Raw genomic sequence first — 26544 nt, forward strand, 5'->3', positions numbered from 1 at the left:
TCTTTTTCCTCTGAGGACGCGCTGCAAGTATTGAGTGAGAGGTGGAGGTGGAATTCCCACCAGGATTATTGCTGGGTGTTCACACACCCACACTTGACTGTCTTTGCTTTCTGCCAGCAGTACCAGATCCGACACGCTGAGACGGTGGCCACCTGGGGACTTCGGGACTTGGCGGCTCCAGTATTCCTCGGGTTCGGTGGTAGTGGAAATCGTGTGGTTCCGGTTCGTTTCCAGACGTGCGTCTCCTATCGTCGAGCCTGCCCACACGACACCTTTATTGATTGACTTTTGCACGTTATGTAATCTGCTGTGTTTGGTTGTCATTCACAACAGTAAAGTGTTATAATTTGACTCCTTCCATTGTCCGTTCATTTACGCCCCCTGTTGTGGGTCCGTGTCACTACACTTTCCCAACACATAGACCGAAAAGAATGAATCTTTGCAATATTACTGAGGTGAAAGAAAGTAATCCCTGTGATTTATCTAATGTGTAGGTCAAAGTACAGTGTGGGATCGAAGATCACCACAAGGTTTTTCACTTTATCACTGTGACTATAACCCATGAGTCTAAGGTAAACGTCAGTTGGTCAAACATGCCTGTGTCCCACAGGACTAATGACCATCACCTCGGTATTGTTAGAATTTACAAAATTGCTAGACATCTAGTTTTTCACTGAAGCCAGGCAATCTTCTAAAGTTTTAGTGTGCCTGAGGTTATTTTCAACAATCAGCTTGTACAACTGAGTGTCATCAGCATATCAATGAAAGGTAATACCAAAATGTTGCATGATCTACCCAATGGGTGCTATACACAGTTGAATGCAAATACCAAAAACCTATGGTGATGATTGGATTTTTTGGTATTACAATTGTATACAATGGTTTGGGCACCCCTGATAATTTTCATGATTTTCATTTATAAATCACTGATTGTCTGGATCAGAAATTTCAGTTAAATATATCTTATAAAAGACGAACACACTGATATTTGAGAAATTAAATTAAGTTTATAGTATTTACAGAAAGTGTGCAATAATTATTTAAACAAAATTGGCCATGTGCATAAATTTGGGCAACCTTGTCATTTTCTTGATTTGAATTCATTTAGCACTAATTATTGGAACACAAAATTGGTTTGGTATGTTCATTGTCCCTTGACCTCCTTACACAGGTGAATGCAGTCATGAGAAAGGATAGTTAAGGTGGCCATTTGCAAATGTTTCTCCCCTTTGCATCTCTTCTAATGAGTGGCAACATGGAAGCCTCTAAAAAAACTCTCAAATGACCTGAAAACAAAGACTGTTCAACATCATGGTTTAGGGGAAGGATACAAAAAGCTATATCAGAGATTTCAGCTGTCAGTTTCCACTGTGAGGAACATAGTGAGGAAATGGAAGACTGCAGGCACAGTACTAGTTAAGACCCGAAGTGACAGGCCAAGAAAAATTTCAGATAAGCTGAAGCGAAGGATGGTGAGAACAGTCATAGTCAACCCACAGACCTGTTCCAAAGACCTACAACATAATTTTGTTTAAAGAATGATTGCATACTTTCTGTAAATCCTATAAACTTCATTTCACTTCTCAAATATCACTGTGTTTGTCTGCTATATGATATATTAAACTGAAATTACTTTTACATACAGCTGTAGAGGGAGAAAATCAGGGGGCCTAAAACGAACCCTTGTGGAACCCCATACTTCACAGGAACAAGATTTTAATTTATGTTATTGCACAGGACACACTGAGAGCAACTATTTACAGTGCACTCCAAAAGTATTGGAACAATTGGCATTTTACACATTTGAATTCAATTCAATTCGATTTCAATTTATTTGAAAGGGACCATGTGCAATTAAAACATAAATGTCACCATTTGATGCATTGCACCAGAGTTAGCCTTAGGCTAATTTACATCTGCAGTCCCTGACCACGAATTAATATGACACATATAAAATCATCAAATATCACAAATAAATACAACCAAGATGTTAAACATCACTTAACAAATAAAAACATGTAGCGACACTGCGTATTGTAAATAAATGCCCCTCGTAACACTCAAACATATACATAATCATAGGGTGTAGTAGCATGCACAGCACACAACACTGCCCCCAGTCACACACACACACACACACACACACACACACACACACACACACACACACACACACACACACACACACACACACACACACACACACAAAGCACTAACTTATTAGTGGGTGCATTGTTGTGAATTCTTTAAATATTTTTTTATATTAACTTTAAAATCACAAAGTGAGCCGCAATTTTTTATATTGTCTGGAATAGCATTCCATTGTGTAACAGCTTTAACAGAAAAGGCTGCCTGCCCAAATGCTGAATAGCGAAGGGGTAAAACACAGTTATGTATGGAAGCTATTCTCGTAGACCTTACAAAGCCACGATAATAGACAAACTTGCATAAACAGGCGGGAGCAAGCCATTTAAGATTTTGTAAACAGTACATAAATTTGAAAATATCCTAAAATTTTCAAAAGATAATAGATTGTACTTATGTAATATGCTACAATGGTGATATCTCAGTGGCTTTTTGTCAAACATTTTCAGGGCCTGTTTGTACAGGGATTCTAAGGGCCTAATTGCTGTCTGGCTAGTCTGACCCCAACAAGTAATACAATATGAAATATGGGGGGAAATGAAAGCATACAAAAATATCTTGGCAGCCTCTATAGATAAGAAGGATCTAATTTGTCTAAATAGAGCCAGATTATATTTAATAGTTTTTGTCATTTTTTTGATATGTTTCTTATAGCTCAAATTCAGATCCAATAACACACCAAGATATTTGTATTCAGTAACAATCTCAAGTTATTCGCCCCTAATACAAACTTTTACATCTGAGATGTTCAATTTCATTTTGGAGAAGAACATACCTTTAGTTTTACCTACATTTAAAGTGAGACAGGAGCGGTCTAACCACTCAGCCACTCCAACCAAAGCATTATTTAATTTTTCAGCAGCTTGTTGAGCTGACTTTGCATGGGTATATAAAACAGTGTCATCAGCGTAGAGTTGCATCTCCACATTATGACAAAACTGTGGAAGATCATTAATGTAAAGACTAAAAAATAGTGGACCTAATACAGATCCTTGTGGCACACCCATTGTGCACTTCAAGTAGCTGGAATATACATCTTTAATTTTCACACACTGGCTCCTATTAGATAGGTATGATGACATCCATGCAAGTGTGTTAGCTGAAAGATTAAAGCTGGAAAGTTTGGATATCAGAACTGTATGGTTAACTGTGTCAAAGGCCTTACTTAAGTCTAAGAACACAGCTCCAACAACTCCACCTTTATCAAGACGAGATCGAATTTGCTCTGTTAGATGTAAAATGGCCATTTCTGTGGAGTAATGTTTTCTGAATCCAAACTAGGCTGGATTTAGACCAGGATTACAACTGTTAATGTGGTCTGTGAGTTGTTTTATGACCACTTTCTCTGCTATCTTGGAGATTACTAGCAATATGCTTATAGGTCTATAGTTACCAACTATACAACAATCACCAGATTTAAACTGGAGTCACGATGGCACACTTCCAATCCGCAGGAAAAAACTATATGTAATGGAAAGATTTAGTAAATGAGTAATGGGGAAAATTAGAGCAGCTGAGTGTTTTTTAATAAACACTGTGTCCTGATGGGAAGTATCTTTGCTTTTTGAATTTCTTAAAGAGCAAATCACCTTCTTAACTTCCTCTTCAGTTACTGTAACTAAATCAAGGCCTTCCCCTGCAACAGTCAAATTAGCACGTAGCTCCCTAAATTTAAAATTATCTCCTAGTTCCTGAACAGAATCAATAAAAAAGGAATTAAACGTAGAAGCAATTTTAACATCATCATCTATTGTCTCACCCTGAACTGTGAGCTGAATATCCCCTGTATAATGGTGGTCTTTCCCTGTTAAACAGTTAATATTTTTCCAAATATCATTGCTGTTACCCTTAGCATCATTCATGAGTTGAAGGAAAAAGTGTGACTTAGCTATTCTCAATTTATTAATCACTCTGTTCCTTAAACCTTTATAAACTAAAATATCTGTATCTCTTCTGGTTTTGATGGCCTTTTTTAGAGCAGTATCTCTACTTTTCATCAATTGCCATAAATTTGCATTGAACCAAGGCAGGCTGACCTTGCTTCTATTTTTTCGGTAAATTTTTACAGTGAATTTATCCCTACAGCATTGATTTTAGATGTAAATAACTGACAGCTACACTCCAGATTTTGTGAGGATAAAATATCTTCCCAATCCAAATTATTTATCTCATTATCAAATGTGTCCCGTTTACTTTTAGGTATACAGAAGACATTTTTATAACGAAAAGTTGATATAGAACTCTTAAATCTATTTTTAGTTAATTTCCTTGCCACCAGAGTTAGGTTGTGGTCAGACAGACCAGTAATCAAATTGTAGCTTTTTGTTATCCTTTCAGGTTTGTTGGAGAAGAAAAGATCAAGTTGCGTATTTGAACGCTTTGTAATTCTAGTCGGACTGTTATGTGTCGGACGCGGGCGGAGGACCGACCAGCGTTTGAAGTAAGACCCAGTATAAAATAAGCAGAGCACGGTACAAAGGATAACTGAATTTAATAACATAACAGTGATGTGCAGAATTACAAACAAATAAGTGCGCGGTCCGGCGAGGTGGAAAGACGGTGCGCTCCCAGCAGCACAAACGGTCCGGAGCCAGAACAGTTCGGACCCAAGGACCCCGCCGACACCCCCCAGGTGGCCGCGACCAACCGAGTCTGTTAAAGAAGACACCATCATGTGAGTCCACCACTCCACACACAGAGAGACCACTCAAAGGTGTACATAAACAGCAAACACTTCCTGGCTTAATCACTAATCAGCTTCCAACCCTGCAGGCATGGAACACCCAGTTCAATTCTCCACTGCAGTGGAAGCTGATTAAACGACTAACATAACAGCTCAATATAATAAGGTGTGAGGGACACCACATCTACTGACTGTACTCATGTTAGTCACAAAACCTAAAGTACCTCAGGAAGTGTGCTGACGAGCGTGAGACCTCACATAGCTTTTAACTTCCTCCTCGTAGATTTGTCCTCCCAGTTCAAATTAAAAGTCCCCATTAAAATAATTTCTTTGTTATGGTCACATTCTTTCAAAATTTCAATAAATTCTTCATAAAATGTGTCGCTAGCAGCTGGGGATCTATACATTTAAATTATTTAATTTAATTAAATTTGTTTATGCCATTTCAAAAAAAATTCTAAAATTATTTTCCTTAAACTCAAACTGAAAGCAAATCTCTATAACTTGATATAAATGAATTGCATAAGTAATGGAACATTTTGGTATATACCTGTAAATGAAAGCTCTTTCTCAATATTGCTTCATCATGAAGCTGTATAACAGGATACAAAATGCAAAACATGCACTATGCACAATTTCTTCAGTCACAACCACAGAAGCCTATAACGTCTTCTGGGTTGTCTGTTGGTCTTGGTGGCTTTCCTCACTGTTAGTGTCTCTGTGCATTGTTCAACTATGCAGCACACTTTGCACAAGGAGATGCTGTATGATACTCTAATGCAGAGGAAGCCTTTTCTGCATACACGCCACAAACAGTCACTTGAGGTATGCTAAAGGACATTTGGACAAGACAGCTTCATTTTGGAATAAGGTGCTTCAGTCACAACCACAGAAGCCTATAACTTCGTCTGGGTTGTCTGTTGGTCTTGGTGGCTTTCCTCACTCTTCTTCTTGCACAGTCACTCAGTTTTTGAGAACTATATACAGATTTACCATTTGCCATACTGTTTGTATTTCTTCATAATTGATGAAAATAAAGTCCATCCCCTGACTTGTCTGAAGAAAACACAATTAAACTGATTATTTGCAGGTATTATACCAATGTGTTCCCTATCTTATGCAATCGATCATCTTGGCTTTTATATTTTTAATTACTTTTATATCAAGTTGGAGAGATTTGCTTTCAGTTTGAGTTTAAGGAAGATCATTTAAATTTTTATTTTTAATTTTTTTGTATTCATTACACTTCTTGTATTTGAAATGGCATAAACAAATTAGTATATGTGAAATACAAAGTGTTTCAATACTTTTGGAGGTAACTGTAAATGAGATGTTAACCATGCAAGGAAATTACCAGCAATCCCAAAGACATTCTTAAGCCTGTCCAGTAGCATACAATGATTCACCATATGAAACACAGCACTGAGATCTAACAACAACAACACCATAGTGGAGTCTAATTCCATTGCATGTAGAAGGTCATTTGCCACTTTAGGAAGAGCTGGTTCCGTGGAGTGGTGCATTCAGTGTCAGAAAGAGATTATTCTTAGTAACACTGTCCACAAAATGGTCTATGAAATCACTTTTCAAGGACTAAAACCTTGATGTTATACGAAGAAAATATATACCATAATTCAGGGTTCATTCACAAAACTGGCACTGAACAAAATTCCAAACTGTAAATTATTCTTGTCTTTGTTCACCTGCCTGAAGGATTCAACATCAAGGTTGATGATGTGCATGATTTAGAAGTATGCTGCTCGATACACTCCCTCCTTGTCCAGTCTTCTTATAAACAGACAGCAAGCTGTGATATTCAATGTGACAGTCAATTAGTTGTGCACTGACAGCGGGACACAGATTGATAGGATGGTTTTGTCCACTAGAAAATAAAAATACCCATCTAGAATGTATCCCCTGAGCTGCACAAGCAAGAGTATTTTCAAAGATAAATCAATAACAAAACAAAAATAAACATGAGCTGCAGAAAAAAATATTCTGTCTCTGCTCCTGATGTCACAGACACAAAACAAATCAAATGTTTGATGCAACTGACAGCATCATCATCATCTATGATGAAATCTGTTAATTGTACAATTGCAACATGGGAAAGAAAAAATACTGTAGGTGCAAAAAGTTCTGGTTATTTGACTGCCCCATTTGTCTTACTGTTTGTTTATAAAAGCTAAAATAAAATAAAAAAATGTTGACTCATTTTATTGTCAGGAATTGATTTTGAGTGGTGATCTGAATCCGCACACAATATAATTATTTTATTTTGTTTGTCAGTTTCTTTAGTATTGCAAGAGAGGCTTTTCTGTTTCCTCATCCGTTATTGTTTCTTAGTAATTCCACAGTGACCAAGCAGGGCACTTAAAATTGTCATAGTTATCTATGCATCTATGAAATTATTCAAAATTTTCTTGCCCAAACTAGCATTTGTAGATAATAATAAATCCATTGTAGTTTCCTTGTTGTTCACAACAATATTCTTTCAGAGAACTGACAACAATAATTTTAGCCACTTGCTCAGCAGTGAAAATTATGTGGCAGACCCTCCAGAAATTTGCAATTCCAGGATTTCAACAATTAATTCAACAAAGAATTCAATCAATATACATGTACATATATAGAGATGTATATGGCCCGGCCGGGCTCAGCCCGAAAAAGTGACGTGGACCCGCCCTCCTGTGGGTTCACCACCTGCAGAGGGGGCCATGGGGGTCGGGTGCAGAGAGGATTGGATGGCGGTTGAGGGCAGGTGGCCCGGCGGCCCAGTCCATGCTCACAGCCCCTGGCTGTTGGGACGTGGAATGTCACCTCGCTAGGGGGGAAGGAGCCTGAGCTTGTGCAGGAGGTTGAGAGATACCAACTAGAGATAGTCGGGCTCACCTCCACGCACAGCTTGGGCTCTGGTACCCAACTCCTGGAGAGGGGCTGGACGCTTCATTTTTCTGGCGTCGCCCACGGGGAGAGGCGGAGAGCTGGGGTCGCATTGCTTATTGCTCCCCAGCTCAGTCGCCAAGTGTTGGAGTTCACTCCGGTGAACGAGAGGGTCATGTCCCTACGCCTTCAGGTCGGGGACAGGTCTCTCACCATTGTCTCGGCCTACGGGCCGAGCGGCAGTGCAGAGTACCCGACCTTCCTGGAGTCCCTGGGAGGGGTACTAGATAGCGCTCCGACTGGGGACTCCATTGTTCTCCTGGGGGATTTCAACGCCCACGTGGGCGGCGACAGTGAGACCTGGAGGGGGGTGATCGGGAAGCATGGCCTCCCCGACCTGAACCCGACTGGTGTTCAGTTGTTGGACTTCTGTGCTAGTCACAGTTTGTCCATCACGAACACCATGTTCGAGCACAAGGGTGTCCATAAGTGCACGTGGCACCAGGACACCCTGAGCCGGAGGTCGATGAGTGACTTTGTAGTCGCATCATCTGACCTTCGGCCACGTGTCTCGGACACTCAAGTGAAGAGAGGGGCAGAGCTGTCGACTGATCACCACCTGGTGGTGAGTTGGATCTGCTGGGAGGGTAGGAAGCCGGTCAGACCTGGCAGCCCCAAACATATCATGAGGGTCTGCTGGGAATGACTGGCGGAACCCTTCAACTCCCACCTCCGGGAGAGCTTCTCCCAGATCCCGGGGGAGGTTGGAGACATGGAGTCCGAGTGGACCATGTTCCCCACCTCCATTGTCGATGCGGCTGCTCGTAGCTGTGGTCGCAAGGTCTCTGGTGCCTGTCGCGGCGGCAATCCCCGAACCCGGTGGTGGACACCGGAAGTAAGGGATGCCGTCAAGCTGAAGGAGTCCTACTTATCTTTGTTGGTAGGTGGGACCCCAGAGGCAGCTGACAGGTACCGGCAGGCCAAGCGTGCCGCAGCCCGTGCGGTCGCAGAGGCAAAAATTCAGGTCTGGGAGGAGTTCGGGAAGGCTATGGAGGAGGACTATCGGTTGGCCTCGAAGAGATCCTGGCAAACCGTCCGACGCCTCAGGAGGTGGAAGCAGCTCTCCACCAGCACTGTTTACGGTGCTGGCAGAGAGCTGCTGACCCTGACTGGGGATGTTGTTGGGCGGTGGAAGGAGTACTTCGAGGATCTCCTCAATCCCATCGTCACGTCTTCCGAAGAGGAAGCAGAGACTGGGGGCTCAGAGGCGGACTCATCCATTACCCAGGCCGAGGTCACCGAGGTGGTTAGAAAGCTCCTCGGTGGCAAGGCCCCTGGGGTGGATGAAATCCGTCCTGAGTTCCTTAAGTCTCTGGATGTTGTGGGGCTGTCTTGGCTGACACGCCTCTGCAACATCGTGTGGCGATCGGGGACAGTGCCTCTGGATTGGCAGACTGGGGTGGTGGTCCCTCTGTTTAAGAAGGGGGACCGGAGGGTGTGTTCCAACTATAGGGGGATCACACTCCTCAGCCTCCCCGGTAAGGTCTATTCCAGAGTACTGGAGAGGAGAATTCGACCGATGGTCGAACCTCGGATTCAGGAGGAGCAGTGTGGTTTTCGTCCTGGTCGCGGCACACTGAACCAGCTCTACACGCTCCATCGAGGGTGCTCAAGGGTTCATGGGAGTTTGCCCAACCAGTCAACCGTGTCCCTCGGGGCGCCCTGTGGGGAGTGCTCCGGGGGTATGGGGTCTGGGGTCCTTTGCTAAGGGCCATCCGGTCCCTGTACGACCGCAGCAGGAGCTTGGTTCGCATTGCCGGTAGTAAGTCAAACCTGTTTCCAGTGCACGTTGGCCTCTGCCAGGGCTGCCCTTTGTCACTGGTTCTGTTCATTATTTTTATGGACCTAGGCACAGCCAGGGTGTAGAGGGGGTCTGGTTTGGGAACCACAGAATCTCATCTCTGCTGTCTGCGGACAATGTAGTTCTGTTGGCTTCGTCAAATCAGGACCTTCACCGTGCACTGGGGCAGTTTGCAGCTGAGTGTGAAGCGTCCGGGATGAAAATCAGCACCTCCAAATCCGAGGCCATGGTTCTTGACTGGTCGCTGTATCGGACCGTCGTGGTGAAGAGAGAGCTGAGTAGGGGGGCAAAGCTCTTGATTTACCGATCAATCTACTTTCCGATCCTCACCTATGGTCATGAGATTTGGCTCATGACCGAAAGAACGAGATTGCGAGTACAAGCGGCCGAAATGAGTTTCCTCCGCAGGGTGGCTGGGCGCTCCCTTAGAGATAGGGTGAGGAGCTCGGTCACTCAGGAGGAGCTCAGAGTCGAGCCGCTGCTCCTCCACGTCGAAAGGAGTCAGTCGAGGTGGCTTGGGCATCTTTTCCGTATGCCCCCTGGACGCCTTGCTGGAGAGGTGTTCCGGGCACGTCCCACTGGGAGGAGGCCCCGGAGAAGACCCAGGACACGCTGGATGGATTACATCTCTCGGCTGGCTTGGGAATGCCTTGGGGTTCCCCCGGAGGAGCTGGGGGAGGTGTGTTTGGATCGGGAGGTCTGGGTGGCTTTGCTTGAGCTGCTGCCCCCGCGACCCGACTCTGGATAAAGCGGAAGAAAATGGATGGATGAATGGATATATAGAGATCGATGGATAGAGCTCCATATATCTCTATATAGGGAGATATGTAGATTTATATAATGCATGAATAGATTCTTTCATTTGATTGGTGGTTTGTATGTCACGTGACATGGATTATTCATACCATTGCCATTGTGTTCCATTTCCTGTGCAATTTTGGTTCTATTTAGTGTGCAATTTTGGCACTATATGTTTTGTGCTATTGTGTGCTGTGACCATTGGGGGCGCTCACACTAGCAGTGATGGAGCTCATCTTAAAACGAAAAATGACAGGGTTTCTTTTGGTGACAGTACAAGCGCTGTCGGATGAAATTGTCAACAAATTTCTGTTATGATTTTTTTGTTGGCCTGAGGAAAGCAGACAGCAGTCTGTACATGTAGAAGTCGGTGCACGGCATCAGATACGGACTACATCGTCAGGATTGTTTTTGAACTGTCTGACTGTTTTTGGATTGGATTGCTATTTAAAGTTAGGACTATAGGACTATTTGGAACCTCTTAATCTCAAAGGACTAGCGAAGCACCAAAATGTAAGTGCCTTTTCTCTTGTTTATAAATTAATAAAATATCAAATGACAAGGATTTATTGTATGCATTATATAAAACAAATAATGTTTTTTTCATTCATGTGATGGAAAGAATGAAAGATGAAATGTTCAATTCAGTTCAGCTTTGCCTCGTTGAATTGGACATTCCATCTTTCATCTCATCGAATATTCTTACCATTGCACTCATAAATATAGATTTTTGTATAATATTGGTTGAATTATTTGTTGAATTAATTGGTGAAATATTGACATTGCAAATGTAGTGTTGGTGCAAATGCATATATGGTCCCATTCAAATGGTGTAAAATGTACTTTGTTGCAATGTAAATGATCTGTATTAGTATTGAGCAACTCACTGAAGAGAGAGGTGGCAAGAAAAGTACAGTAGTGTTCAGAATAATAGTACTGCTATGTGACTAAAAAGATTAATCCAGGTTTTGAGTATATTTCTTATTGTTACATGGGAAACAAGGTACCAGTAGATTCAGTAGATTCTCACAAATCCAACAAGCTCAAGCATTCATGATATGCACACTCTTAAGGCTATGAAATTGGGCTATTAGTAAAAAAAAAGTAGAAAAGGGGGTGTTCACAATAATAGTAGCATCTGCTGTTGACGCTACAAACTCAAAACTATTATGTTCAAACTGCTTTTTTAGCAATCCTGTGAATCACTAAACTAGTATTTAGTTGTATAACCACAGTTTTTAATGATTTCTTCACATCTGCGAGGCATTAATTTTATTGGTTTGGAACCAAGATTTTGCTCATTTACTAGTGTGCTTGGGGTCATTGTCTTGTTGAAACACCCATTTCAAGGGCATGTCCTCTTCAGCATAAGGCAACATGACCTCTTCAAGTATTTTGACATATCCAAACTGATACATGATACCTGGTATGCGATATATGGGCCCAACACCATAGTAGGAGAAACATGCCCATATCATGATGCTTGCACCACCATGCTTCACTGTCTTCACTGTGAACTGTGGCTTGAATTCAGAGTTTGGGGGTTGTCTCACAAACTGTCTGTGGCCCTTGGACCCAAAAAGAACAGTTTTACTCTCATCAGTCCACAAAATATTCCTCCATTTCTCTTTAGGCCAGTTGATGTGTTCTTTGGCAAATTGTAACCTCTTCTGCACATGTCTTTTATTTATCAGAGGGACTTTGCGGGGGATTCTTGCAAATAAATTAGCTTCACACAGGCATCTTCTAACTGTCACAGCACTTACAGGTAACTCCAGACTGTCTTTGATCATCCTGGAGCTGATCAATGGGTGAGCCTTTGCCATTCTGGTTATTGTTCTATCCATTTTGATGGTTTCCGTTTTCTTCCATGCGTCTCTGTTTTTTTTTTTTTTTTTTTTTTTTTTTTTTTTCCATTTTAAAGCATTGGAGATCATTGTAGATCAGTGGTCTCCAAACTATTCCAGAAAGAGCCGAGAGGGTGCAGGTTTTCTTTGCAGCCACTGACTTCAGCAGGTGATTTCACTGATTAACATCATTTGGAGCAGGTGGGATGAGTTCACCAGTGAAATCACCTGCTGGAGTCAGTGGCTGCAAAGAAAACCTGCACCCTCTCGGCCCTTTCTAGAATAGTTTGGAGACCACTGTTGTAGATGAACAGCCTATAATTTTTTGCACCTGCGTATAAGTTTTTCAACTTTTTAATCAAATTACGCTGTTCTTCTGAACAATGTTTTGAACGTCCCATTTTCCTCAGGCTTTCAAAGAGAAAAGCATGTTCAACAGGTGCTGGCTTCATCCTTAAATAGGGGACACTTGATTCACACCTGTTTGTTCCACAAAATTGACGAACTCACTGAATGAATAATATTATTGTGAACACCCCCTTTTCTTTACTTTTTTTTTACTAATAGACTAATTTCATAGCCTTAAGAGTGTGCATATCATGAATGCTTGGTCTTGTTGGATTTGTGAGACTCTACTGAATGTACTGGTACCTTGTTTCCCATGTAACAATAAGAAATATACTCAAAACCTGGATTAATCTTTTTAGTCACATAGCGCTACTATTATTCTGAACACTACTATACTTGTCCCGATTGGTCTGATTTAATGACAAGGAGAGTGCCTTTGAGTTGTAATGGTGGACTAGCAAAATGAAGCATCTCAAAGAAAACCAGTGGATTACTGGATTCTGTGCTCTGGGAAGCCCCCAGATGATTATATGCCCTTTAAATTACTGACAACATTACTACTAAATATTAGAAGAAAAATGCAAGATAGCCCAAATTACAGTATCATGGATGGTTGTGGCTTTGCCAAACTGAAATACAGCTTCTCAAAAGCTGGCATCTGTGATGACTGCACTGCACAGGGTATTGCTATTAAATTCTGGCTAATCTCAATTATTACGAAGAAAGTGACAGTTTGATAAGATGAATTGAAACACCCTGAAGACATCTGTGAGACAGTTAACTCAATTTTCAGTGCCATTCATTAGTCGCTGACAGTTTGTCAACCTCATTATGTCAGTTTTGAGTTTGTTGGTGTGAAGTGCATGCAGTGGAATATGCAGGTGCCACATTGCTTTTGTTCACCTGCTCTAGCTGTGTTGTTGGGACAGTAATTAAGAAGCCCATTATTTCTGATTAGTGCTGTTTTGCATGATTAATGAACAGAGAGCTTTGTCCAGATGGCTTTTTGGTCACAAAGCCATTACTCATTTTATTGTACAGGACCTTTAATGGAAATAAAGTTCTGTTCTTTGGACTTTGGATCACACATATTCAGGTTGACCACCGCCACCAGGATGGCGACAGCCTCAGTAATTGATTGATTTTTTTCTGAGGAAAGTGCACCATCACATAAAGTGTTGTAGGACATAACATGATAGCCCTCTCAAAATTGATATACGATTTGATTCAAGAGAGTGACATCTTGTCTGGATAAACCAAGTATAAATGGCACACCTCCTGTTTTTTGTAAACCCTACTTTTCCTGGGGGATTTAAGGATCCGCCAAGCTGTATCGCAGATATGGTGTTTGTCTCATGGGTGGGATGTCTCAATTTAAGTGGCCTGGACCTCACAGATTGGGGCTACCCACTTGTGTTCGATTACACCCCACTTGTGGTGCTGTGCTTCATCAGTACAATGCCAAACTTGGATTAGAATCAGAATCAGAATCGCCTTTATTGTCATTGTAATTTACATTGCAACGAGATTTGAGTGCAACTCCAAAAGGTGCTTTTTCAAGGTGTGAATAACTGTTAGTCAAATAAAAGATAATGAAATTTAACAAATAAATTATTTAATCATTATTAATTATTTAGCAGAGGAGTTACAAAGGCTGAAACAGCAAGTTATAAAATTCCTCCAAACTAAGCATGTGAATATTCAAAGCCATCATATCGCAACCTGTTATACGTTCCCCAGAAGAGACGGTAAAACAAAGCCGGCAATTATTGTTCGGTTTGTGAGCAGAAGGACCAAGATTGATGTACTGAAACAGGCAAAGAAGTTAAAGGGGACAGGTGTGTATTTAAATGAACACTTGACCAAAAAGAATGCTGAAATTGCCAGACAGGCACGCATTATGAGAAAACAGAACAAGATACAAGCAACGTGGACGAGAAATTGCAAAGTAATGATCCGTTTGAATGGTACACCTGAAGAAGCAAAAGTTGTGATGATAAGAGAACTCAAAGACTTAGAATACAAATAAAACTAAAATGATCGTGGCTGTTAATGAGGAGTCTACATTTTTTGGTGAAAATGTGTGAAGACTGGAGATTATGGATAATCTATTGTGGACAAATGTTTGGCCTTATGGCTTTAACAGACAATGAAAACAACTAAATAAATAAATGACAAGTATGGATATGGATTATACTTTCCCATTCAGAGATATTGAAGATGAAGTTTTTTCTATAGTGGGAATGACTGTCACGGTGGGCCCTCATCAAAATGTGTTTGAAGAAATGAACTTTAAAACCTTTGACTATGTAGATCACCAGATGTATGATCCTGAAAGTAATTTTGACTCAGATAATTTTTTTTGTAATATTAACAATGGTAATACTTGTATTACACAGATGATCAATTTAATAATAATATTAAAATGGAAAATGCATTATCAGTTATACATTTTAAAGTCTTAATAAAAACATTTCCCAAATTAAAGAATATTTGAGCTAACTAAAAAAGTTTAATATAATTGCAATATCAGAAACTTGGCTTAATGATGAAAAAGTCATTGATATGGGACTGGATGGGTATGAATTATTTATAAAGAACAGGGTGAATAAAAAAGGGGGAGGTGCTGCCTTATATGTAGATAAAGCTTTGAGATGCAGCCAGATTGAATGTATGTCAAGTACTATAGACAACATATTGGAATGTATAACCATTGAAATTCATGTAAAACAAGCTAATAATATTATGTTAAGCTGCATCTATAGAACACCAGGATCATGTCTTGACACATTCAATGAAAAACTTGCTGCCATATTTAACCATTCTGATAAGAAAGTGAAAATAAACTGTGGTGATTTTAATATAGATTTGTTAAATCTGAATGGACATAAAAAAAACAGACTTTATCCATACAATGTACTGTAACTGTCTTTTCCCTGTAATTATAAAACCAAGTAGAATAACACTGGATACAGCTACATTGAGAGACAATATACACTCAACAAAAATATAAACGCAACACTTTTGGTTTTGCTCCCATTTTGTATGAGATGAACTCAAAGATCTAAAACTTTTTCCACATACACAATATCACCATTTCCCTCAAATATTGTTCACAAACCAGTCTAAATCTGTGATAGTGAGCACTTCTCCTTTGCTGAGATAATCCATCCCACCTCACAGGTGTGCCATATCAAGATGCTGATTAGACACCATGATTAGTGCACAGGTGTACCTTAGACTGTCCACAATAAAAGGCCACTCTGAAAGGTGCAGTTTTATCACACAGCACAATGCCACAGATGTCGCAAGATTTGAGGGAGCGTGCAGTTGGCATACTGACAGCAGGAATGTCAACCAGAGCTGTTGCTCGTGTATTGAATGTTCATTTCTCTACCATAAGCCGTCTCCAAAGGCGTTTCAGAGAATTTGGCAGTACATCCAACCAGCCTCACAACCGCAGACCACGTGTAACCACACCAGCCCAGGACCTCCACATCCAGCATGTTCACCTCCAAGATCGTCTGAGACCAGCCACTCGGACAGCTGCTAAAACAATTGGTTTGCATAACCAAAGAATTTCTGCACAAACTGTCAGAAGCTGTCTCAGGGAAGCTCATCTGCATGCTCGGCGTCCTCATCGGGGTCTCGACCTGACTCCAGTTCGTCGTCGTAACCGACTTGAGTGGGCAAATGCTCACATTCGCTGGTGTTTGGCACGCTGGAGAGGTGTTCTCTTCATGGATGATGCGAAGGAGATGTGTTGCACTGCATGAGGCAAATGGTGGTCACACCAGATACTGACTGGTATCCCCCCCAATAAAACAAAACTGCACCTTTCAGAGTGGCCTTTTATTGTGGGCAGTCTAAGGCACACCTGTGCACTAATCATGGTGTCTAATCAGCATCTTGATATGGCACATCTGTGAGGTGGGATGGATTATCTCAGCAAAGGAGAAGTGCTCACTATCACAGATTTCGACTGGTTTGTGAACAATATTTGAGGGAAATGGTGATATTGTGTATGTGGAAAAAGTTTTAGATCTTTGAGTTCATCTCATACAAAATGGGAGCAAAACCAAAAGTGTTGCGTTTATATTTTTGTTGAGTATATTTACAAATAAAACTGACTCAAATAGGACAGGATTCAGGACTCTGGAGGACTCTGGTCCTACAAACCCCCAGGGCCCAGAGCAAGCATCAATTTAATCTCAATTCAGTTATTTCATATAGCACCAAGTCACAACGTAAGTCACCTCAAGGCACTTCACATGGGTAAGGTCTATCCTCACCAACCGTCTGAGCAAGCCCATTGGTGACCGTGGTAAGGAAAAACTTCCTCTGGCCTCTTTTGAGTAAAAAAAATCTATGCAGACCAGACTTAGAGGAGTGACCCACTGCTTAGACCATTCTGACAATCACAGAGATCAAGTAAAGTACAACAAAGAATTTTCAAACATACAAAACAAAAAAGTCCGATTGTAGTTCATTAGGCAGGAATGTATAAAGAATGCTTGGATGTTCATACGGTGATTAGTCAGGGATTCATCGTGGAGTTGGAGTTTGGGATTGGCTGCGTCCTCAAACTAACTAGCGTACAAACTAACAAACTAAACTAACAGTGCACAAATCACTAGTTTTCAGCAGTAAACCAACAGAGCAACAGACATGATACTAATGTGATCACCAGCAGCTATCCCGCCTCTTTCACTACAACAGACACATCATTTAGGTATGATGAAACTAAGATCTGCTGCATTGTTTGTAACTATATATAAGGAGAGGGAAAAATGGTTTAGTACAGCACAAATATATTAGTTATATGAAAGGGAAAACATGGGTTTTTAATCTGGACTTAAATATCTCCAGTTGAATCAGACTGTTTTTTTTTTCTCTGCAGGTAAATTTTTACAGCAATGCTTAAGAACTTGGTAAATCGAACCCTTTTGCACCCAGCACCTGGCTTTGTACCAGTTTTTCCACACGGCTTAAATAGCAAAGTGCATGGAAATGCTTCAACTGGACTTACATCGTCTGCACAATTTGTTATTGCGTCTGTTGTCAACATAGTGTCGTGGTTAACAATTTATCCAAATTTAGCAACTAAATGAAAATGATAAACGGAAACACCAATTTCACTGTTCATCTACTTTATCCTCATGCTCTCTACCCAGGTTTCCTCCTCATCTGATCAGAAATCTCAGGAGTCCATGTGTAACCTAAACTCTGTTAACCCTGCTACGCACAGCGACTGTTACTGTTTTATCACATGAAGGAAGCACTAACTTTTCTTTCAATCCTTCGTAAAACTAATTAAAGTTTGTTCAGAGGAAGCGCCTGATGACAGACGCACAGAATGAGGTTGAGTGAACGATGTTGGGAGGGGAGAGATTAACAAGTGCAGGCAAAGCACTGTGTCCCAGCTGCTAATCCTTAATGTCACAGATACGTGGTAAACCGGGACCTTCGTCAGTTAGAGACTGCCTTCAGATCTAACCAGTTCTTTGTCTACCATTGTGCATCCTCCTCCCCTTATACCCTTCACTTTACCCTGGCTCTTCATACTCTTTGCATGTGGGATAAACATGGAAGCACTTACATTTCCAAGCAGGATAAAAGGTTGTTGTGGGTTGAAAGCAATGCCTCATGCAGCTGAGATGACTTGCCTTAACACCATGGAGAAAGAGAAAAGTTCTATTTCCCTCTCAGTGTTTACATGTCATGAGGTGACTGCACCGGATTTGCTTCACACCTTATTAAAAAGTTCCACTTAAAGCTGAAAGTTGCAAAGTTTCAAGTTGCTGTGTATATGGAAAGAGGAAGCACAACAATGGAAACTGTATAAAGTAGTCAAAAAAAAAAAAATCAAATGGCTAATAACAAAACAAAAATGGCAAAATAGTAATAATACTAATAATAACATGAATAATAATTTTATTTGTATAGTGCTTTAACAACAACACAGTGTTCCACAAACTAAAAAACAAACAAACAGCAACAAAAAACACACTATAAGTTAATTTATAGTAAAATATATGTATTTTTTGCACCATTCATTCACCAACTTATCTGGGTGTGGGTGACAGTGACAGTAGATCAAATAGGTTTCTGAGCTGCTTCGAAGAGATAAAATAATTTAAAATAAATGATGCAAAAACAGAACAGACGTCATTTCCCACCATCAACAATTTTTGGCAGCCGTGAAAAGGTGTGTTTTTAATCTACTTTTAACAAACTCAAACCACTGTATTGTGTTTGGGTGTGACAATGTGCCCAAAGCTGGAGTTACCCTTCACAAATTTCCCAATGAGAAGAACAGCAAGATGCATGGGCACAATTTGTCAAAAGAATGCAAACGAACTGGGATGGTCCCATAATGTTCAATTGCCATTTCATTGAGGACAGCTACATAAACAAGATGCAGTGCAACATGGTGCTAGAGAAGTTCCTGAAGGTATAGAAGGACACCACCCCCAGCATTTACCTTGAAGGTAAATGAGCCAAGTCAATGCCAGTGTCCTAACACTCTTGTCTCTTTGTGTGTCTTGTCTGTCTGTCTCACTGCTTCTCTCTGTTGTTTACAGTAATATTTGATGTGAATGGGTGTACAACATCAAATTAATCTATTAAGACAGATATATATATATATATATATATATATATATATATATATATATATATATATATATATATATTAGTCAGTCTGGCTATCTGTTATAATACCCCTGCTGTTTCAAGGATGTGTGTTATTTACCCACAATAAATCTTTTAGGGGTATATTGCACATTCAGTCTGTCACAGGCTTTATATCATCATATAGCAAATTCAACATGAAACCTCACAGCCCTAGGGTCCAAGGTGTTACCTACTGAAAATCTTGGTTCACAATTTATAATTAGTGATTTACAGACGGATATTCGGTACAGATAAAGCATTTTTGATGAGCACGAGCATGATACGAGTAAAACTCATCAATATTTGTGCTTGCGCTGAAGGAAAATCCTGATTGGCTAACTGACTGTCTTCACGCTCTGTGATTGGCCAGTCGCTCACAGTGCCCGCCCCTCCCTACACAGACACGTCTCTGCACCCAGACCTCACTCTGGCACACACATAAACAGAAACTGATCTCTCTCTCTGTGTTTGGCTTGATTCCACCTCACATTGCTCTCTCAGTTCTCCTTAGGTTTTCTTCAGTTCACCTCTGTTTTGGTTTGTATAGTATTTAAAGTTACTTGGTGAGCTTGTTTCATAATGTACATGGTGCATTTGACAAGACAGAGCTGAAAATGGCTCATGTTGTGTCAGTCACTGCCTCTACTCTGTTTGGGGTTTTTTTTAACTGTTTGTTTGCTCTTAGTTTGGCTAGTGATATAAAGTCAGCTGGAAAACTTTGCTCATACTGAATGCGGTGCTTTTGAGAAGTTAGTTCATAATTTCCTACTACATTGAATGCCAATTCTGAGGCTGTTCTGTTACTCATTCATACACTTAAAAATATTCATGTTGTGAGTTCATAAAAAAAAACTTGTTCTGTAAATAGTTCCTTTACTATTGTGATCAAAAACATTGACTAATTTCTGAGGCAGTTCTATAAATATTCATTCATACACTTAAGAATATTCATGTTGTGAGTTCAGAAAAAGCTTGTTCTGTAAATAGTTCCTTTACTATTGTGATCAAAAACATTGAATCTCAATTCTGAGGCTGTTCTGTAAATATTCATTCATACACTTAAGAATATTCATGTTCTGAGTTCATAAAAAACTTGTTCTGTAAATAGTTCTCTTACTTTTGTGATCAAAATCATTGATTTGAATCTCAAATTTGAGGCTGTTCTGTAAATAGTTTTCAAATAAACAATAACCTGCCCACTCCGAGTACAGATACAGATACAGATAACTTTGATGGTTGAACAGATACAGATACAGATAGTGGTGTACTCACTCGTCCCTAGCGGTGACAGCCTGTGAATGGCATACACAAGGAAATTTCCGCAGTTCGGCATTAGGTTCGTAGCCGTTCACTGGCCCCTTGCCTCAGTCACAGGATGATGCCTGGACCTCACTTGATTTTTGAACAGACCAAAAGAAATGTGCGATATACTCCCTCATCAAACCAACAGTACCCTCACCACGTAGTCTCTGCGACTCAGAACGTGTGCAACATCGAAGGCAACTTGTGAGGGGTTGACACACACTTTTGTTTTTATATGATGGGAGAGGAACAGCGCTTCTGGAAGCGGTCGAGGGAATCCAGCAGTCTTCAGCCAACTTGGCTCTGCAGCTGGGCTGGCACCCATCCACTGTGTATGAATGCCAGTGGGCTGGACATGTCCTATCCAGCCATGGATGAGCCGTATAAACTACATGTATTGTTTATACCCCTTTTATTTATTTTTCTGAGGACAGAAGTGGAAATTAAGTTTAATCCCCTGGTCGGCGCATAGATGCCATGCATGCGTGTGAGTGAGCTGTCTTGCCATGGATGAGCTGCACAAACTGGATTTATTGTGTTTTAGATTTATTTTTTATTTTTCAGACCACAGCAGGGAAATAAGTGCCATGCTGCTGGCTGGCAGCTATCCACTGTGCAAGCATGGACAGCATGCTGGGCATTAACTGTACAGGGAATGGTGACAACACCAGGGTGCCAGTTTTATTTTTTTAATTTTATTTTTATTAAGTTTAAGGCTCAGATCCTTTGTGCATGCATGGGCAGCATGCTGGATGGTTAGCAACCATGAAATCTTTCTTTTTCTAGGCAGCACTTTGAAACAGTGATCCATGCTTTTATTTCATCTTAGCTGGATTAGTGTAATGCACTTCATGTGGGGGTCAATCAGTCGTTACTTTTGCATCTGCAGTTTCTTCAAAATGCCGCTCCATGACTTTTGACAGGAACGCGAAAGCGAGATCATATATCATCTGTGTTGGCCTCGCTTCATTGGCTGCCTGCATATTTTAAGGTACATTTTAAAATTCTTATGTTCGTTTTTAAATTTCTTCACAGCATTGCCCCACCGCTCTGAGATTCTTCATCCTTATGTACCATGTCAGTCTCTTAGGTCAGCTGACCAGCTACTCCTGGAAGTACCGAGATCCAGAAGGAAGCTCAGAGTGGACACGGCCTTATCTATTGTTGCTTCTAAATTATGGAACAGCTTGCCCTTGTCTGTGAGAAAGACGCTTTCACTGCCCATTTAGTTCATTTAAAAGCTTATTTTTCTCCTTGGTTTTCGGCCCCAGCGAAACTTAGCTTGTAAATTGTACTTATTTATTTATTTAAATGTGTTTTATGGATGGTTTAGTGTACAGCACTTTGTGTCAGCAGTGGTTGTGTTAAAGTGTTTTATAAATAAAGTTGGTATGGTATGATATGGACATCACCTGTGCAGGCTACAACCATGGCAAAAATTATGGAATCACCGGCCTCGGAGGATGTTCATTCAGTTGTTTAATTTTGTAGAAAAAAAGCAGATCACAGACATGACACAAAACTAAAGTCATTTCAAATGGCAACTTTCTGGCTTTAAGAAACATAATAAGAAATCAAGAAAAAATAATTGTGATAGTCAGTAACGGTTACTTTTTTAGACCAAGCAGAGGGAAAAAAATATGGAATCACTCAATTCTGAGGAAAAAAGTATGGAATCACCCTGTAAATTTTCATCCCCAAAACTAACACCTGCATCAAATCAGATCTGCTCATTAGTCTGCATCTAAAAAGGAGTGATCACACCTTGAAGAGCTGTTGCACCAAGTGGACTGACATGAATCATGGCTCCAACACGACAGATGTCAATTGAAACAAAGGAGAGGATTATCAAACTCTTAAAAGAGGGTAAATCATCATGCAATGTTGCAAAAGATGTTGGTTGTTCACAGTCAGCTGTGTCTAAACTCTGGACCAAATACAAACAACATGGGAAGGTTGTTAAAGGCAAACATACTGGTAGACCAAGGAAGACATCAAAGCGTCAAGACAGAAAACTTAAAGCAATATGTCTCAAAAATTGAAAATGCACAACAAAACAAATGAGGAATGAATGGGAGGAAACTGGAATCAACGTCTGTGACCGAACTGTAAGAAACCGCCTAAAGGAAATGGGATTTACATACAGAAAAGCTAAACAAAAGCCATCATTAACACCTAAACAGAAAAAAAACAAGGTTACAATGAGCTAAGGAAAAGCAATCGTGGACTGTGGATGACTGGATGAAAGTCATATTCAGTGATGAATCTCGAATCTGCATTGGGCAAGGTGATGATGCTGGAACTTTTGTTTGGTGCTGTTCCAATGAGATTTATAAAGATGACTGCCTGAAGAGAACATGTAAATTTCCACAGTCATTGATGATATGGGGCTGCATGTCAGGTAAAGGCACTGGGGAGATGACTGTCATTACATCATCAATAAATGCACAAGTTTACATTGATATTTTGGACACTTTTCTTATCCCATCAATTGAAAGGATGTTTGGGGATGATGAAATCATTTTTCAAGATGATAATGCATCTTGCCATAGAGGAAAAACTGTGAAATCATTCAATGTCATGGCCTGCAAATAGTCCGGATCTTAATCCAATTGAAAATCTTTGGTGGAAGTTGAAGAAAATGGTCCATGACAAGGCTCCAACCTGCAAAGCTGATCTGGCAAAAGCAATCAGAGAAAGTTGGAGCCAGATTGATGAAGAGTACTGTTTGTCACTCATTAAGTCCATGCCTCAGAGACTGCAAGCTGTTATAAAAGCCAGAGGTGGTGCAACAAAATATTAGTGATGTGTTGGAGCATTCTTTTGTTTTTCATGATTCCATAATTTTTTCCTCATTGAGTGATTCCATATTTTTTTCCCTCTGCTTGGTCTAAAAAAGTAACCGTTACTGACTGCCACATTTTTTTTCTTGATTTCTTATAGTGTTTCTTAAAGCCAGAAAGTTGCCATTTGAAATGACTTTAGTTTTGTGTCATGTCTGTGATCTGCTTTTTTTCTACAAAATTAAACAACTGAATGAACATCCTCCGAGGCCGGTGATTCCATAATTTTTGCCAGTGGTTGTATGCCAGTCCTCTGGCTGTATTTTGTTATTTATTTTTTGTCAGAGCACTTCCAGAGGATCACAGAGCCCGTGCACATTAAGCAACACTTCGAGCGCATCATGGAGCTCGGCCAGCGGAGGATTGGATGGTTATTTATGGGAGGAAAGGACAGTCACCATTGGGGACAATAGTATTGATGTGTACTGGCGCCTTGGGGCAACTGTTTGTTGTGATTTGGCGCTATATAAATAAAATTGATTTGATTTGATTTACTATCTCCTAGACATCATTCTGCAACTCCATGTTTGGCCTTACACACATTTCTTGTTTTTTTAAATTATTGTTTATTATTATTATTATTATTTTATTATAATTTACAGTGTTTATTCTGCCTCTCCTGGAACCAACACCCTACCTCTCTGGGAACCATCACCTTACCTCTCCGGGAACCATCACCTTATTGTGGTAGAGAGGTTTGTGTGCCGCTATGAACCTGAGAGCTGTGTTGTCTGGAGCCTTTGTGCTCCTGGTAGGGTCTCCCATGGAAAATTGGTCTCAGGTGAGAGGCCAGACTAAGAATGGTTCACAAGACACCATGATAGAACAAGGTAGAGGAAATGTGACCCAGCCTGGAGGAAGCCCGGGACCCTCATCTGGAGCTAGGCCTGGATGTAGTGCCCATCAGCGAGTGCCTGGTGGCTGGGCTTGCCACGGAGCCCAGCCGGGCACAGCCTGAAAAGGCAACATGGACCTTCCATCTCCACCCTGTGAACTCACCACCCACAGGGGGAACTGCTGGTGTCAGATGTGCTGTCCCATGAGTGGCAGTGAAAGTTGAGGGCCTTGACGGACCAGACACGGGCGGTAGGGGCTGGCTCTGGGGGTGAGGGATGTCACCTCACTGTGGGGGAAGGAGCCAGTGCTGGTGCGGCAGGTGGAGCAATACCAGTTAGATCTGGTGGGACCACACTCCTTGATAGGGGTTGGACTTTATTCTTCTCTGGAGTTGCCCAGGGGGTGAGGCGCGGGGCAGGTGTGGGGATCCTCACGAGTCCTCGGCTAAGTGCCGCTACATTGGAGTTAACCCCAGTAGGCGAGAGGGTCACCTCCCTGTGACTTCAGGTGGTCGTGGTGGGGGGGACTCTGACTGTTGTTTGTGCGTATGCACCAAACAGCATTTTGGGGTATTCGGCCTTCTTGGAGTCCCTAAATGGAGTCCTGTATGGAGCTACAGTGGGAGACTCTATTGTTCTGCTGGGGGACTTCAACGTACATGTGGACAATGACAGAGACATCTGGAGAGGCGTGATTGGGAGGAACGGCCTTCCTGATCTCAACCTGAATGGTGGTTTGTTATTGGACTTCTGTGCTAGTCACGGACTTTCCATAATGAACACCATGTTCGAACATAAGGATGCTCATAAGTGTAGGTTGGGGGCATTGAACCAGAATGGGCAATGTTCAAAGCTTCCATTGCTGAAGCTGCAGTGGAGAGCTGTGGCCTGAAGGTCTTAGGTGCCTCAAGGGGTGGCAACCCTCGAACACCGTGGTGTACACTCTCCCAAGGATCCCAGAGGGTGCCTGCGAGTATGCCCATCCAGGCTACATGTGTTTTGTGTACTTGGAGAAGGCGTATGATTGGAGTATGGAGTGAGGGGGTCCCTTCTCAGGGCCATCCAGTCTTAGTACTCGCAAAGCAAGAGCTGTGTTCGGGTGCTTGGCAGTAAGTCGGACTCGTTTCTGGTGGAGGTTGGCCTCCGCCAAGGCTGCACCTTGTCACCAATCCTGTTTGTGAAATTCATGGACAGGATATCGAGGCATAATCAGGGGAGGGGAGTTCTGGTTTGGTGGGCTCAGGGTCTCATCACTGCTTTTTGCAGATGATGTGGTCCTGTTGGCTTCATTGGCCAGTGACCTCCAACACTCACTGGATTGGTTCGCAGCCGAGTGTGAAGCGGCTGGGATGAGGATCAGCATCTCTAAATCTGAGGCCATGGTTCTCAGCAGGAAACCAGTGGATTGCCTACTACAGGTAGGGAATACGGTCGTGTCCCAAGTGAAGGAGTTCAAGTACCTCGGGGTCTTGTTCACAAGTGAGGGGATAATGGAGCATGAGATTGGCCAGAGAATCGGTGCAGCTGGGGCAGTATTGCATTCACTCTACCGTACTGTTGTGAGAAAAAGGGAGCTATCCAGAAGGCGAAGCTCTCGATCTACTGGTCAATCTTTGTTCCTACTGTCACTTATGGTTATGAGGGTTAGGTCATGACTGAAAGAACTAGATCGCGGGTACAATTGGCCGAAATGGGCTTCCTCAGGAGGGTGTCTGGTGACTCCCTTAGAGATAGGGTGAGAGGTTCGGTCATCCGTGGGGAGATTGGAGTAGAGACGCTGCTCCTTTGTGTTGAAAGGAGCCAGCTGAGGTGGTTTGGGCTTTTGGTAAGGGTACCTCCCTAGGGAGGTGTTCCAGACACGTCTATCTGGGAGGAGACCCTGGGGAAGACCCAGGACTACGTGGAGAGATTATATCTCCACACTGGCCTGGGAACGCCACGGAATCCCCCAGTCAGAGGTGGTCAAAGTGGCATGGCAAAGGGGAGTCTGGGGGTCCCCTGCTGGAGCTGTTGCCCCCGTGACCAGAACCCGGAAAAGCGTTTGAAGATGAGTGATGAGAGTGATGACTATTCTGCCTAAAGTCAGGGGAATTTTCACAGCCTCTTCACATAATAATAATGTAATAGTACACAGCCATCCTGAGGACTGTCTGTGCAAATGCATCACCATTTCAGCCATGCCTGTGGCGCTCAACATCCATGAGAGTGCCGTGCAGCATTGACATCCATATCCTTGTACCTACAAATACTGTGCCAGTGCCCCTCGACTTTCGCATGTGTGCTGCTCTGGCTCTCTTGCAGTATGTGGGCAGATTGCTCGAGA

This window comes from Thalassophryne amazonica, chromosome 14 (genome assembly GCF_902500255.1).
Source record: "Thalassophryne amazonica chromosome 14, fThaAma1.1, whole genome shotgun sequence".
Taxonomy (NCBI): Eukaryota; Metazoa; Chordata; class Actinopteri; order Batrachoidiformes; family Batrachoididae; genus Thalassophryne; species Thalassophryne amazonica.